The 16,794-nt window shown below is 39.0% G+C and overlaps 1 long non-coding RNA gene across 1 annotated transcript in view; it reads left to right on the top strand.

Moving 5' to 3' along the window:
• Positions 1 to 10,637: 10,637 nt before the first annotated feature.
• The window catches only part of LOC113618220 (uncharacterized), a 45,636-nt gene continuing 39,479 nt past the window's right edge, over positions 10,638 to 16,794 (top strand). Inside the window, exons 1-3 of the long non-coding RNA XR_003431929.1 lie at positions 10,638 to 10,810; positions 12,623 to 12,786; positions 12,902 to 13,062. This is a non-coding gene — a long non-coding RNA (uncharacterized LOC113618220). The remainder of the gene's footprint in view (positions 10,811 to 12,622; positions 12,787 to 12,901; positions 13,063 to 16,794) is intronic.

The raw sequence follows: 16,794 nt of genomic DNA, 5'->3' as shown, positions 1-16,794 counted from the left end.
GGGTTCGTGCCCAGGTGTGGGAAGATCCTACATGCCGCGGAGCGGCTAGGCCCGTGGGCCATGGCCGCTGAGCCTGCGCGTCCGGAGCCTGTGCTCTGCAACGGGAGAGGCCACAGCAGTGAGAGGCCTGCGTACCGCAAAAAAAAAAAAAAAAAAAAAAAGTGTTCACTTCTTGAAAGCTAGAGTTCAGATTGGAAAAGATGGGTCGGGGAACATTACTTTTCATTTAAAACACCTATTATAGAATTTTATTTTTTTAACAAGTGCATATATTACTTTATTATATTTTTAGGAAATAAAATATCCAGAATCTAGGATATGCTTAATAAATATTCCTTTCCACATACATATTCTTCATAGAAGTCTCTGAGAAAGCATTTTTTCTAAGTTACTCCTTAGAGTGACTCACCTGACTTCTGAGTTTTAGTTCTGTGACTATTAATGTGAATTTAATCTCCTAAGGGATCCTATTAAAATGCAGATTCTGATTCAGTAGAGCTGAGGTGGTGACTAAGATTTTCGGCATTTCTAACAAGCTCCCAGGTGACACAGACGCTGCTGGTCTGTGACCCACAGTTTGAATAGGAAGAATATCCCTGGGTATCTCCCCACCCCCCATTTATGAGTTATATTTTCCTGCTTCTTTGCATGTATGGTGACTTTTTTTTGGGGGGGGTGAGATTTCCTTTAATTTCCAATTAAGTAAATACTGATTGATATCGAGGCTCATAGGTCTGGATGTTTAACTCAAATTCCTTAGGAAATCCCAGTGGATGCTGATTCAGGTCGGGAAATTCCTTAGCCCAGGCTCTAAGTTCTGCTCAGGTCCAGGGTGTGTAAAGTAAGCACCGAGGACGGTTCACCTCTCCCTGTAATAGGTTCTTCTTAAAGGGAGCTATAATACTTCTGATTTCTTTTATCTGCCTTTGCTGAGGAAGAGGGAGCAGGAGGCAGAAGAGTTGGAAGAGAAAAAGAACGTCTGGGCGTATGGTGACTTCTGATTGGATGCCAGACATGGTGAATGTTACCTTGTTGCATGCTGGATATTTTCATGTTCTTATAAATATTCTTGAACTTTGTTCTGGGATGCAGCTAAATTACTTGGAAATAGTTTGATCCTTTTGAGGTGTTGGTGGATCCAGAGAAGTCTTTAGTCTGGGGATAATTTTACCCCACTACTGAGGCAGTACTCTTCTGAGTTCTCCGTCACTTTTTCACTCTGGCTATTGGGAACACAAATGATTCCTTGCCCTGTGTGAGCTCCGGGGGGTTCTTTTCTCTGCCTTCGGTAGTTTCTTCATACACGTGCACTTATCAGTACTCAGTTGATGACGGGAAGAGAATTCTCTCCACATCTCTGGAGTTCTTTCTCTGTCCAACTCCCTCCTATCTTGTCCTCTGCCTTGCAAATTCTAATTGCCTAGGTTTCTCAACTCTATCTCTTTAACTTAGAGAGACCGATGGGCTCTTCTTGTGTTCTTCTCCTGCAGCCTGGAAATTCATGCAGGCACTTTGTTTCCCCTCTCTCAGAGATCACTGTTGCACACTGACTGATGTCCAAATGTCTTAACAGCATTGTTTTCGGATATTTTTCTTAGCTTATAATTATTTTGGTCTGATGATAAATTTGGCTCTCTACTCTATCTTGGCCACGTGCAGAAGTCCCTGGATGTTAGTTTCTATCCCAATTGGCTTTGCTTATTTAGCTTAGTGTCAAGAACTATGAAGAGTCTGAGATTTTACCCTGCTTGCAAAATAACAAGTTAGTCGGCCATAGTTTTAAAATGCTAGCAGAAGACACGAGACTCTGGGATCAGAGACAAAGGATTTATTATTCAAGGCACAGCAAGAAGCTTGAGCTTCCTGTTCTTTTTGGTTCCCCTTGTCCCCTAAATCCTGTGGAGTGATGTGGAAGGATCTAGATAAACAGTGTGCACAGAGTGGATCTGTGTCATAGCTGAGGAATGCTGAGTCTCAGTATTATAAAGAAGATGCTAGCCAATTTGCCAAAATTTGTTCCAGAGGGAGAGATTTTAAAACTTATTCTCGTCACTAAAGACATGTTCTCTGCCGAGTGGGAGACACTATCTTTTTCTTCCAAGATTGTTTGCTATACAGTCATTCTTAGAAATATAGTCAGATAAAAGTTGTCACAACACATGTTGAAACTGTGGAGAGTAGCTCCTCAACATTGAACTTTGCTAAGTGACCTGGCTGAGTGCTTTTGGTACCGTGTGCTTTTGGTATCTCAGTTATTTTTTATTAGGTATTGAACGATGCAGAATACCTATGAAGGATGACTTAAATAAGGGCCAGACTAGTTTGGCAATGAATAGCTCTTAGGACACACGCATTGATTATTTAGCATGTACTTAATTTCAACACATTGGATTCTTTCTAAGCATTAGCACAAAAGTTACTCACTTTTTCAAGGAAAATTACCAAGCAAGGTAGGTTTCGGCATTTTTAGAGTTGATATCTGATCTCAACTATAAGGTGGGCACATATTCACAATGTACATTCAATGCCAACTTGTTGAACTTCTTCAACAAGGTATAATAATATTGTTGAGCATGTAAAAGGATCATTTCCAATTTAAATTTTATATCTCTCATCATCAAGCTGGTTATTTGCCAAACTGGAAAGGTGAAGCTGTGAGAGATAAGTCTTCTAGGTGCAGTGAGGATCTTTTTCTTTCTTTGGAGAATTTCTTGGTCTTTGATAATACTTTTCATGTCATACTGTCTGAAAGATTCTAATTATGAGAAACAGAGAGTAGATATGGCACAATTAGACTTGATTAAAGAAACAGAGCTGATAATACTGACTTTTTAAAAAAATATATCTATTTAATTAATTTATTTTTGGCTGCATTGGCTCTTCGTTGCTGTGCGGGCTTTCTCTAGTTGTGGTGAGAGGGGGCTACTCTTCACTGTGGTGTGCAGACTTCTCATTGTGGTGGCTTCTCTTGTGGAGCACGGGCTCTAGGTGCGCGGGCTTCAGTAGTTGTGGCACGTGGGCTCAGTAGTTATGGCTCACGGGCTCTAGAGTGCAGGCTCAGGCTCAGTACAACTACTGGGCACATGGGCTTAGTTACTCCGCGGCATGTGAGATCTTCCCGGACCAGGGATAGAACCAGTGTCACCTGCATTGGCAGGCAGATTCTTAACCACTGCACCACCAGGGACGTCCCTACATTGACTTTATTATTTGGTAAAATCCCATAGGAAGCTAGAACTATTAGGCAAAACTATCTTGACAATGTCATAAGCAAGTCAATAGAAGCCACTCAAAAGCTTAGTTGGCTTATTTAACAATTTGAACACTTTGCATTCTCTAAGGAGGCAGGTCTTATCACATATTCAGGACAAGTGCATGACAGAGGAGACATTGTGCTCATTGTACGGCTTCATGTTAGAGCAGAATGAGAAAGGCTAATATTTATAAATGATTTCAAGGTTAAATTTGTGTCTGTCTGACTTGTAAATGGATCTAAAGCTTTTTGTAGGTAGCATGAGAGAAGTCTATAACTCCAAATCAGCAGGAGCTCTTACCTTAGTTTATGTGGACACAAGGAGATGCTTCAGGAAGCCTATGAATCTGTGTAAAATTTTATGTGAATGGATGTGTTGCATTTTAGGGGGCGGGGATTCAATAACTTTCATCAGATTCTTGAAGGATCAGTGAAGATTAGGAACAGTCTTTCAATGCCCAGATTAACCAAGGAATAACTCAGAGACATTTAGCTCGGTATTTTTATATTCTCAAAGTTATATGGAATGAAAATTGTACACTCAGATGTTAGGAAGAGTTGGTAGAATGAGTCAAGAGATGAAGGAAAAATGAGGATTAAAAGAGAGAGAAAAAAAAAAGAGAGAGGGGTGAGGTAATTTAAAACAACAACAACAACTATGGTTAATCTGAGAACAAAAAATCTTGATTATACATTTTTTCGGTAAAATAATTATCTGACTAGTACAGAAGTCAGGCTGGAGGGTTTTTGTTGTTGCTGTTTTGGTTTTGTTTTTGAGATGGCCAACTAGGGTATCGAAGAAAACAATTTTAGTTGCTGATAAATTCTCTCAATTGAGAGTTCTTGTAAGGTATACACATGACATGTTTCTTTCTTCACATGCCATCCATCAGTGCCTTCACCATAGTTAAGCTAGTTCAGCCTCATTTCCCTCAGAATTTCTCACAGCTCCAGTTGAAAATAACCCCAAGAGAAGATCACATGGCAGAAAAAACACACAAAATATTTCCTGAGTTATGAGCCCTGATCTCTAATAGTCAAACTCTTAAATTAGTTCTATTTTTATGCTTCTTTCAGGATGCAGTCACTTTATTACTTCAAAATTATGGACAAAGTTTTTGACACACATTTCAAACTCTGTTAGCTTAGAAACAACTGAATTACCATTTCCTCAAACTGTATTTTTTATGAGAAGCATAATTCAAGAGCACATGTTTTATTATTAGTCACTATGCAAAGCAATTTCATATTACTAGGAAAATTGCCAAGGATGATTAAAGTATATTTAATAATTAATTGACCTATCAGAATCCTTTTTTCTCAGCATTCAGGGGCTATATATTGGCCTAATTATGGCCAGGAAATTGATCTCAGACTATCATTAATTCTTTATTCAGTTTTAAAACATTGCTGTCAAAACCCAATTAGAGAGAGGAGAGATGTAAAACTATATGGGATTCTATTTTTAATTAGTGTTATCCTGGCTTATACCTTAGGACTCCTTTCTGATATCCTGCTTCAGGATCTTAGGACATATTGTTCTGCCTGCTAGAATGTTCTTTCCCTAGATATTCACATTCAGGGGTTTGCTCCAAAATTTTCTCCTTAAAGATGCTTTCTCTAATTACACTGAAAAGTATTAATCTATATTACCTAAATTTAGTTATCTAAAATGTTACCAACATTTTTCTCTTCTTCATGCTGCTTTATTTTTCTTCAGAGCACTTGCCCATTGTATTCCAGATATATTTTTATTTATATCCTTTACTAGAATGGAAGGAAGCTTAGCGAAGGCAGCTTCACTATTGAATCTCTTGCTTCTAGAATGGTGCCCAGAACACCAAAGTTCCTGTTTGTTGAAAGCATGAACATGTGGACTTTTATCTAAGTATTTTGAAATAGTTTCTTTAGATGGATTGTATAGTTGTCCTTCAACTATACCAAAAATAATGGTAGCTTCTTTGACTATGTTAAATACAGAGTATATTGCCTTGTTCTAGGAGAAGTTTCTAAGAAGTTCGATTTTATGCTTAGCAATTATTAGAAAGAACAGCTGAACATCAATAGCATAATCTTAGTTGTCATATTTACCACAAATGTATAAAATATAATCGGTCACTTTTTAACTTATTCAGTAGTTTAAAATTTCATCTTTTGGTGTTTAAATGGTCTTTTTTTTTTTTTTTCTATTATCTTGTATGGACATGTGGTATCCTGACCTATCACTAGTATGGAAGATTAAAGATCAAAGATCTAACTTATCCATTTATCATTTTACCCCACATAATTCCAAAATCAAGGTAAGATCCATACAAAGAATAGCTGAAATAATAAAGAAGAAATTAGGATTCGTACAAAATGTGAGGGAAAGGATGGTGTGAGTGGCTAAAAGTCAAAGTTGCTGCAATTGTCCATTATTCATATTCTTTGATTCCAGAAACTCAACAGCTAAATTTAGGATTCAAGAATTTTAATCAACTCAATTCAGGTGCTAAGAAGTAATATTCCACTTGCATCTTTCAGGTAGTCTGTTTCACTTTTATTCTTAAATATTACATTTTACATTCCATGGTAATCTTTAAATTACTTCAGAACTTATTTGAAATGCATAGGGCACAGAGTCAATTTAAAAAAAAGCCGTGATCTTCTTTTTCAGAAGAGCTGTATATGTAACTCTATCGCATCTTTTAGTATTCATGGTGATAAAGTGTAGACTAATTTATGATCATCTCAATGTAGAAAATGAACCAATATCCATACAATATAGAGTCAAAATCATTTTACAGCTATTTTTAATCTAAAAATCTCAATTTTGAACAGAGATTTTTTTTATCATCAACCTTTATCCTTCTTTTTGATGAAATGGGGTAAAAGCTGAAAAAAGATAATTGAAAAAACAGTTAAAAATGACTTAGTTATACTGATCCAAATAGTCAGCCTGCTATCAAGGTTTGCTGCTGAATTTTTTTCCATTACCTGTCATCAAGAAGTGGAGAAGTATGGTCCCTATAAATTATGTTGCAGAGCTATTGCAGTAGAAAAATGGCAGCCATTATTTTATCAAATTACTTTTTATCTACAAGACTGCTCTCCTTGCTGCCATGATATTGTAAATTAAGTGGCAGTGTTTGAAAAAGAGAGTTGTTACTTAGTTTCTAATCTCTACTGCTATCGGTTTCTAATCTCTACTGCTATCGGTGACAGAATAACTTTGTCTTTTAAGTAAATCCTGTAAGACCCCCCTGAGTACTTTGTGGTCTGGGCTACTGTACTTGTTTGGTGCTAATACATTCTCATGATAAAAGTAAATTTAAAGGAATGTTTTATTTCATTAGTATTACGGGGCTATGAGTTAGCCAAGAGGTATTATGAACTTGAAGAATGGTTAATTTAACATATAGTACTTAAATCTCTTGATATTCCAGGTTCCAACTGCAATTTCTTCATTGAGCTAAAATTGTAACCTCCGACATAGGCTTTTATATGTTGCAGTGTTTTTCATAAATGTTATTCAGATATGGATGGGATTGTGGTTTGGCAGAAAAAAAAAAGCAAACCCTAATACATGTTTAGGGTCTATGACATATTAGGTGTTTTATCTTGACCAGTGCTTATGATTCTGTACCTTATGGATATCTGGTAACTATAGGTATTATTACATTTATTTTATTTTTATTTATTTATTTTTAATTAATTAATTTATTTATTTTTGGCTGCGTTGGGTCTTCGTTGCTATGCCCAGGCTTTCTCCAGTTGCGGTGCGTGGGGGCTACTCTTCGTTGCGGTGCATGGGCTTCTCATTGCGGTGGCTTCTCTTGTTGCAGAGCACAGGCTCTAGGCATGCGGGCTTCAGTAGTTGTGGCATGTGGACTCAGTAGTTGTGGCTCTTGAGCTCTATAGCACAGGCTCAGTAGTTGTGGTGATGGACTTAGTTGCTCTGCGGCATCTTCCTGGACCAGGGCTTGAACCCGTGTCCCCTGCATGGACAGGTGGATTCTTAACTGCTGCGCCACCAGGGAAGCCCTACATTTATTTTATAGATAAACGTTCACCAAATCATATAACTTCAAGAAAGAAGAGTCAAGCCTGGTCAGAATCTAAAGCTATGTTTTTGTACTACGTCATATTATTCGCACACATTTTTTATATTGGGAACTATGAGAAAGGCAAGGATAATTTTATCTATTTAGTATGAGGAGAAGAGGATTGAACATGCTTTAAGAAGATGTAATGTTTAGGAGGCAAGATGATGTGTAGAAATAGTCCTGAAACTGAAGTTTTGGAACTCATCCTTGATTCAGGCACTAAATAACTATATGGGTGAACGAATAATTTAACTAAAAAAAGATCCCATTTCCTTCTATGTAAAATGAAGGAGTTGGTTTCAATATTTTAAGTTCTCTTCTATGCCTTACTTACTTTGATTCTGTGATGTTGAAAGATTACTGCCTTAACTATCTCGATTTTAGGTGAAGAGAGAAGATTCCTTAGAATGAATTTATGAAAGGTACAAAGGGAATTCTTGTTTACTTAAAGGAAAGGTTATAATCAGAGGCCATGGAAACACCATCTTTAGGATTTTTAAGAATTTGAAGGACCACTTTATTGGAGTGCCTTGAGAATGAAAAAAAATCACTCATCAACAAATACACTTTTGAGTCCTTTATGTGTGCGAAACACTATGGAAATGTATAAGATATAACTACTACCTTCAAGGAGACTTTGATCTAGTGGGGGAGATAGCTGTGTAAACACTAGCAGAATATAGTATTTGTACACTACTGTACAATAGGATCTAATCTTACTGAAGTAGTCAAAGAAATGATTTAGAAACCCAACAGTAATTCAGAAGAGCTCTCTCTTTACTTAATATTTGCTTCAACCACATGAAAAGCATTACATAACCTAAAGCAATACTTTAAATACTTCTTTTGTCACTCATCCATTTTCCTCACACAATCCCAACTCTGTGCCTCTTTCTTCTCAAAGTTTTGCCACATTACACCCCCGCACATCTTGTGTTTTTCTCTCTTCTTTCTCCTCGTTCTCTCTTAATGTACTGCTTTTGAAAGACAAAATCCAGAGGAACCAATCTGGCAGGAGAAAATCCATCTCTGAAAGCAGAGAAGGAAAAGACCAAGCCAGCAAATGGAGAACATGCCTACAAGGGTCTCTGAGAGTCACAGCCTGGCTTTTCTAGCTTGCTTTCCTCCCCTTCCCTTCCCTTTCTCTTTGGTACAGAATTTCTTCCTGTGGAAAACGTGTATTGGGTAGTTTGTGGGGCTAACACCATCACAAACTAGCCACAGAGATAGACGGGCTCCAGGATTGGCCATCAGACTCCCTCATTCCCATTCAAGGACATACACATGTCCAAAACTGTGTCAGTCAGATGCCCTCCAGGGGATTGGTTGTAGACTCTTTTCTTCCTTTGTGTATCACAAGCTGTAAAGATCATAGTGTGGAATTGCCAGCATTTGTTTCCCCTTCTTCCCTTGGTTGGATTCAATAGGCTGCCCGAAGAATGAAGCTGACTAAGGAGGAGGGCAGAACTGGAAAATGGGAAGAAAAATAAACCACTGGCAGCCTGAGCCTCTAGGTCTAACAGTGTCTGAGGCTGATGCACCCCTGAATTTTCCACTTACATGAACTAATAAGTCCCATCTTTTTTTCTTTTCACTTAATTTAAGTTGATTTTTTCCCTCTTGAAATGAAAAGAGCTCTGTCTAATGTACATCTATAGCAGTATTTGTGGGAATAGTCACATATTAATAATCGTTGTCCAGTCATACTTCCTGTGGGTTAGTCCATATAGGGGGTAACAAAATATTAGTCCAGAGCACCTAAATATTTTCATATCTCAAGTTCCCATCCTACTTGCTTAGTTAGTAGGGCTCTGTTTACAGTTCAGTGTCTCCTCTCCCTTTTCCTATGTTGAGATTGTATATAATACCTCTCAGGTTCCTCTGTAGGTGCTATGAAGTAAACCCCACCTTAGTTCATTGCAGTACCTTCTTCAAGACCTTGGGACTAGGGGATGGTTAACTTCTCAAAGAGCAAACTGGCATTCTTGGTATTTAATCCCCTCTCCTCATGACCAGTATTTTAACTCTGGAGATGAAAAAGGAACATGGGAAAGCCCTCTTTGACACAGTAAAGCAAGAAACAAAGGCTTCCTTTGGAATATATTCCAATCACACTGGCTCTGCAATCCTCTGGGAGAGGATGATGGGGTAACTATATCCTTCCCACTTACGACCTGCTCTAATTTACTAGAACCAAATTCAGAAGCTGCATCTTAACCAAGGTCCCCAGGCTTACTTTAGAGGGCTCCCTGACCATGATTAGAGGAACCAGCTTATCTCTACCTGCTGAGAGCTCGTCTTCAAGGGAAGGAGATACACCTTCTTTACTTCCAGCTTCCAAGACCACTCAAAGGGTGACTTGGCTGAGCTTCATCGGTCTGGCTATCCAAAAATGAGCTAGCTGTCTCCTCAGTTCTCATTAGATTCAGTATTCAGAGCTAATGAATGTTTTTAGCTTGAGTTTCCGGAAGATTTGTGATGTCATTTGTGTGAAATAGAAAATATAAGAGATAGTGTAACTTGTTTTGGGGGCTGAGACAGGGATAATTTTATCTTGGGGCAAGTGGAGTGTGAGTTATCAGATAGGTGTGCATGTGGGAATGCCTTGCCAGGGGCTGGGAATGCTGGTCTGAAATTCAGTAGAGAGGCTGTAAGTTGCAGTGAAGAGAGGGAGGGAGACACTGCTGAGGGAGGAAACGATTATAAGAGAAGGAGAGCATCAGATGAGCATCATTGTGACGCCAGCCAGTGATCCTCAGACCAGGGTACAAAGAGACTTTCCACGGGGTATACTGGTGATTCGTTTTACAGGAACCATCTTCCAGAGAATTGCCTTCATGTGTGCTGTTTTCTAAAACTGATTTACCTGAGCAGTTATCTGAGGTAGATACTCCCTTTGCCACCTGCCCTTCCACAAAACCTTTTTGCCCATGTTGCCAAAGAAGAGCCTTCACCCATTAGGAATCTTATTTTGAGACTTGACCTTGGGACTTCAAAGCCTGCAGAGCAGCAGGCAGAGGGACTGTTCAATGATTCCTCTAATCGAGACATGATAAATTTCTTCTTCTCATTAAGATGTATAGACCCAATAAAGTTTTCCTTTTTGTATTTATTTTACTTTCTCTCTATATACTTTCTATATTTGTGTTCACCTTTTAAATTTATATATGTTATTATATAGATTATTTTTGTTAATTTTATATCAGTACTAATTTAATGAATTATTAATTCAAAGAAAATGTATAGTCTTGTGTTAATAGAATATTAAAAATAAATTCCTATATTTTGTTGCAGAGGGCTATAATAAGGAGATAATGAACAACTTTCAAGTATAAAAGTATATATAAAGATCACATGCTGTGGAGACACAGGAAGAGAAATACAGATTTGAGGAGAAAAAGAAACACAGAATTCTCAGGACCTACAAAGAAAAATATTTGTACTACTTGAACGTTATTGATGCAAGCTATTGGTATGTCTTTTTTTTTTTTTTTTTTTTTTTTTGCGTTACGTAGGCCTCTCACTGCTGTGGCCTCTCCCGTTGCGGAGCACAGGCTCCAGATGCGCAGGCCCAGCGGCCATGGCGCATGGGCCCAGCCGCTCCGCGGCATGTGGGATCCTCCCGGACCAGGGCACGAACCCGTGTCCCCTGCATCGGCAGGCGGACTCCCAACCACTGCGCCACCAGGGAAGCCCTATTTGTATGTCTTTGACATTAATGTGAGCAGTGTCCCAGTGACAAATGTCTTACAGGAAGCTAAGTGTTTAGATTCTTAGACTCCAACTGGCTTCTTAGAATCTAATATAGAGCCTTAATTTATAAATTTATTCTTTTGTAGCTCCTTTAGGGCTCCCCTTGGGAAAAACTCAGGGGCCTCAATGGTCATCTTGTTCAATCACTTTAGATCGTGAATAATCTTTTCAGTCATCTGAAAAAGTTATTTCATCTTTCCTTCTGTCTCTTCATCTGTCCTTTCCTTCACCCCCTTCCTTCTTTGCATGAACACAGTTATAAAATGAAAATTTTTATACTAAGGATTTATGATAAGTGCTGGGGATATATGACTGGTGAAGAAAATGACAAGTTCCTGACCTCTCTGAGCCAGTGGGAAATACAGCCAATGGAATAAGCATTTTTGTAAAGTTCAAGGGCTGTAACCAAGGAAGCACAGGATATTATGGTAAGAACAGATAAGAAACATGTTACTTTATCAGTGAATGTTTCTAAGAATGTGTCATTTAAGTTCACTCACTATTTTGTCATTTTGTTCTTTCTTGCCCAGTCCTGTTCTATTGAGGATCAAGACAGATAAACTTGCAGGGCTCATAGAACCTACATTCTATTGAAAAGGTAGAGACAGAGAAAACAGACAACAGAGGAAATGAATAGGATATGTTTCAGATAATGATGAATGCTATGTAGAAAAGCAGGGTGATTCATTCATTCGTTATATTAAAATTTAATGAGTGCCTAGTATTTTCTTGGCACTGCTCTAAGTGCTGAGCATACAGTCTCTTCTCATGGAGTTTACATTTATTTTTATTAGGGGAGAGAAATAATACGCAGGCAAAAATGTGTAGTAGGAGGTCAGATAGTGATAAGGATTATAAACTGAAATGATAAAAGAGAAAGGGAAAGAGAAAGTGTGTGGAGAGGTCTGGTTTTTTTTTAACATCTTTATTGGAGTATAATTGCTTTACAATGGTGTGTTAGTTTCTGCTGTATAACAAAGTGAATCAGCTATACATATACATATCTCCCCATATCTCCTCCCTCTTGTGTCTCCCTCCCACCCTCCCTATCCCACCCCTCTAGGTGGTCACAAAGCACCGAGCTGATCTCCCTGTGCTATGGTGGCTGCTTCCCACTAGCTATCTATTTTACATTTGGTAGTATATATAAGTCCATGCCACTCTCTCACTTCATCCCAGCTTACCCTTCCCCCTCCCCATGTCCTCAAGTCTATTCTCTACATCTGCATCTTTATTCCTGTCCTGCCCCTAGGTTCTTCAGAACCATTTTTTTTTTCAGATTCCGTATATATGTGTTAGCATACAGTATTTATTTTTCTGTTTCTGACTTACTTCACTCTGTATGACAGTCTCTAGGTCCATCCACCTCACTACAAATAACTCAGTTTCGTTTTTTTTTTATGGCTGAGTGAGAGGTCTATTTTTGATAGATGCTGGTGAGGGAAATATCCCAAGGCAGTGAGAATTGAGCAGAATTTTGAATGAAGTGAGGCACCAACTCATGTAAATATCTGGGAAAATTTTGTTCCAGGTAGAGGAAGCTGCAAGTGAAAAGACTGTGAGGCCAAGAACATGCAAAATATGTTCAAGGAACAGCAAGAAATCTGGCATGGCTGGAGCAGAGAGAAGCACTGATAGAGAGCAGCTGAGGATGGAGGCAGCCAGAGGTCAGACCACGAAGCTTTGTAGATCATGGTGAGGAGGATTTTGTTCTAAATGTGATCAGAAGCCACTGGAGGATTTGAGCAGGGAGTGAGGTGGTCTGGTTTATGTTTTAAAAAGATCACTGTGATTTTGTTCCTTTTGTTAGTTTATATGAGCTTGAGGGTGACTTTAGCTTGGTTCATCTGAGAAGGATATTTGAGCTGGATACCAAAGCTGTGATCTGAAGGACAAGAAGAACTTACCCAGACATTGAGGAGAAGTCATCGTGCTGTATGTAAAGACACTAATGAGAGCTGAAGTCTGAAGGTGAGTGAAGCATGTCCTGTTCAAGGATCTGGGAAATGTTCATTTGGGCTGAAGTCCAGAGTACAAAGGCAGGACTGTGAAAGAGGAGATTGAAAATGTATAGTGGTGAGGGTGGAGTTTTGATTTTATCCTAAAGATAATGGACTGTTTTGAAGACTTTTAGGTAGGGGAATATCAGAGCAGTTCTGTATTTTGAATGGTTTTCTTTGGCTGTTGGAGAGGAACTGGAGATGGGAGATCAGGTAGGAGGAAGGTGCAGAAGTAGCTCAGGTGAAGGGGTGGATTATGGTCAGACTTTGTGTGAACATTTCTTGGAGCCGCTATTAATTTTGGAAAACTGTGATTGTTGAATAGGTCTTGCCTATACGGAGTCAATCCACCATCTTGGAACATCCACCAATTTATCTTAGATTTTTCTCTTGTCACACGGGACAAATTTAATTCTGTTTCTGTATGACAGTCCTTCATATTTTTGAAGGCAGCCATTAGTGTCTCCTTTTTCCATATTTCTTTCCATCATGTGGGAGTTTTTTCTTGTGCGTGAATGTCCCAAATTTCTTCAACTCGTGAGAGTTGAGTGTGCCCCACGTGACACAGCTTTTTGTTCCTTCTCAATATTCTGTTCAGTTTTATCTTGATCGATTCTTGTCGGTTAGTGACCCTCTCAGGGTGTGCTACCCTACTTTTACCAGCATAGTAAAGGGGGCAATTATTTCTTCCCTTTTTATGATCATTATATTTTACAAATAATAACTATTCTCAAAAATAATAAAATAATAATTTCTCAGAAACTTTTCTAGTGCTTGTACAATATTACTGAGCTTCTCAGTCAACTAAAATCCTCATTTTCTTTTCAATTATGTTACCATTAAACTTGAGTCTGGCTGTGTGATAAATAGATGCAGGGCACCAGGGTGGACATGGTGTCCAAAAGGTGGCTTTTATACAATATAATCAGATGAGAGAAGGTAGAAGCTTTATCTAGGGTATTAACAATAGAAATGGAGAAAAAGTGGTTGAATTTATGTACATTTTGAAGGAAAATCCAGTCCATATTTTGTGTCCCCTGGAAAATGTAAGTAATCAATGGTATGAAGTGTCTGTCTTTGCTGTATTGTCTCAGGTGACTGGCTCATATTCAGTCCCTATCACATGGTTCAAGTCGAAACCTTTAATTTTGTGCATATTTTACATGTACTATTATACATGACTACAGTTTTCAGAATAATTGACTCCTGTGATAGGCTGCAAGTATGTAACTTTAAAATACCAGGTATATGGTTAGATTTTATTTCATTTCACCTTTGTTTTATTGATCTAAAATATGTCATATTATGAGACTATTACTGTCAACTTCAAATTTCATTAGATCACTCATATTATAATAGAAGACACTGAGGGGCTGGCTGTGCTTTGTGTCTTTTATAGGATTCATAGGAAATGTCATTACGATTATGTCTTTTTGCTAAATGGGATTTGTAAGAACTGCTTCACATTTATAGAGAAGATGACAGCCCCCTCCCATCTGAGACTTAACCTCTCAGCTCCATTCAAAGTGCCTATGAATCCTGGCACTTTTGCTCCACAGATACTCATTTCTTTAATTCACTGTGATCTCAGAATTTGGTGTTCTATCTGCAAGTCCTGGTGAGACAATGTCAGCTTGTCTTGTGCCAATTTATCTACACATTGAATGACAGCTTTGCTGTCTCTGAATGGTAGCAGGATGAGAGGTCATTCTACCTGGCTGTGCTGCCAACTGAAATGCTTAGTGTGTTTTCAAATTTGGGGTTATTAGAGCCAAAGAAACTTTATAAATTACCTTGTCTGTTCTCTTACCTCATAAATGTGGAAAATGAGAGTAGAATAGCTAAGAAGAAAATGCTCTTTCTTTTTCTCTCTTTTCAACCATTATTACAGACAAGGAGATGTACCTTAAAAAAGCCATTATCTGGAGTTGAAGAGTGAATACTTTAACAAGAAATCTTGTCAAAATATGATAGCAGTCATTCTGGGGTCAAAGTCATGGTGTCCGAAATATGGCATGTGAAATTATCTTCAGAGCAACAGCCTGAGGAACAGCTAAGGGATGTGTCCCTTGTAGGTGGATATGTCTCCATCTTAACCTGAACAACACTCATATTAAAGAGAGAAGAAAGTAGTTCCTTGTTTCTTCTTGGAGGGCAAATCATTTTAGCTACTCAGAATTATTTTTAAAGGGCTATCCTATTAATAACAGTCAATAAAAGTCTGGGGGATAAAAGCAAGATTAGTAACCAGTTAATGCAAGGGGAAGAGAGTGTGTAATAACATCTTTCTCCAGTGGGATACTGACACTTAAACTCACATCATGCCTTAAAGCAGTTCATACATGCCTTCTTTTTAGTCACCAGCTGAGCACTGGTTATATTTTCTCAGATATTTCTAAGCTGTGAGAAGTTGCTGCCTAAAAGGAAATCTAGGGGCTGTTCTTAGGATGAGGTGAAAATTGATTCTGAGAGGGAAAACAATGGATATTCTCTATAATAGGGTGAGTGGTTTGGGCAAAGAGATTCTCTGAGGGCTCCTTTATGATTGAACCAAAGCTTATCTACAGACCAAGTTTGCTTTCGAAACCAAGATATTATAGAAAGAGAGGTGGAGCGAAACAACAAACCTTTTTCAGTATCTGGGACTTCAATTCCTGGTTTTTTATATCTTAAAACCCACATTTCTTGGTCAAGGTCTAAATCTCTTTCTAGGGACTTCCCTGGTGGTCCGGTGGTAAAGAAGCTGCCTTCCAATTCAGGGGACGTGGGTTCAATCCCTGTTCGGGGAACTAAGATCCCACATGCCGTTGGGCAACTAAGCCCACATGCCACATCTACCGAGCTCGCGCTCCTCAAGGAGAGAGCCCGCATGCCGCAAACTACAGAGCCCACGCGCCACAATTACAGAGCCCACCCACCCTGGAGCCTGCGCGCCACAACTAGAGAGAGAAAACCCGCACACCACAACTAGAGAGAAGCCTGCGCACCACAATGAAGAGCCCGCACTACAACGAAAGATCCCGCGTGCCGCAACTAAGACCCAACGCAGCCAAAAAAAGAAAGAAAGAAAGAAAGAAAGTAAATAAATCTCTTTCTGGAATAGTCCTTTTCACATTTCTACCTGCATGCTGTCCCTGCAGTGTGGGCCTCTTGCTGCATGCTTCGTGGTGCATGTACAGACTTCTAGACAAAGAGAGAGGCTCAGAGAGAGACACTGAAGCAGACGTCTGAGACAGTTTTCACCATTTGTCCTTGAACCTCGTGGACAGTGTTGTATATTCCCACAGGAGTGTGTGTTTATGGGGAATATTGCCTACAAGATGGTGTATCACTATACCGTGTACGTGGGAGAACATCTTAGAAGAAAATAAAATTCTCTGCTCTTCATGATGATCAGGCTTAAGGGAGAGTGTGAGGGTGTGAGTAGGAGAGAGATGGAATGAAGAGGGATAATAAGAAACAGGGAGACCAAATAGTTAATTGCTTCCCAAAGTGTGATTAAATGGGTCACCAGAATTTGAAGCATCTGCAGAGGATGAAGTAATTTGTTAATAATGAAGATTCTAGGGCTTCCCTGGTGGTGCAGTGGTTAAGAATCTGCCCGCCAACGCAGGGGACACAGGTTCGAGCCCTGGTCCGGGAAGATCCTACGTGCCACAGAGCAGCTAAGCCCGTTGGCCACAGCTACTGAGCCCGCATACCA

The sequence above is a fragment of the Aethalodelphis obliquidens genome, unplaced genomic scaffold (assembly GCF_003676395.1).
Source record: "Aethalodelphis obliquidens isolate GAN/ISIS:26980383/991018 unplaced genomic scaffold, ASM367639v1 scaffold5, whole genome shotgun sequence".
NCBI classification, from domain to species: Eukaryota; Metazoa; Chordata; class Mammalia; order Artiodactyla; family Delphinidae; genus Aethalodelphis; species Aethalodelphis obliquidens.
The sequence above is the reverse complement of the archived record's forward strand: the minus strand, read 5'-3'. Positions and strand labels throughout refer to the sequence as shown.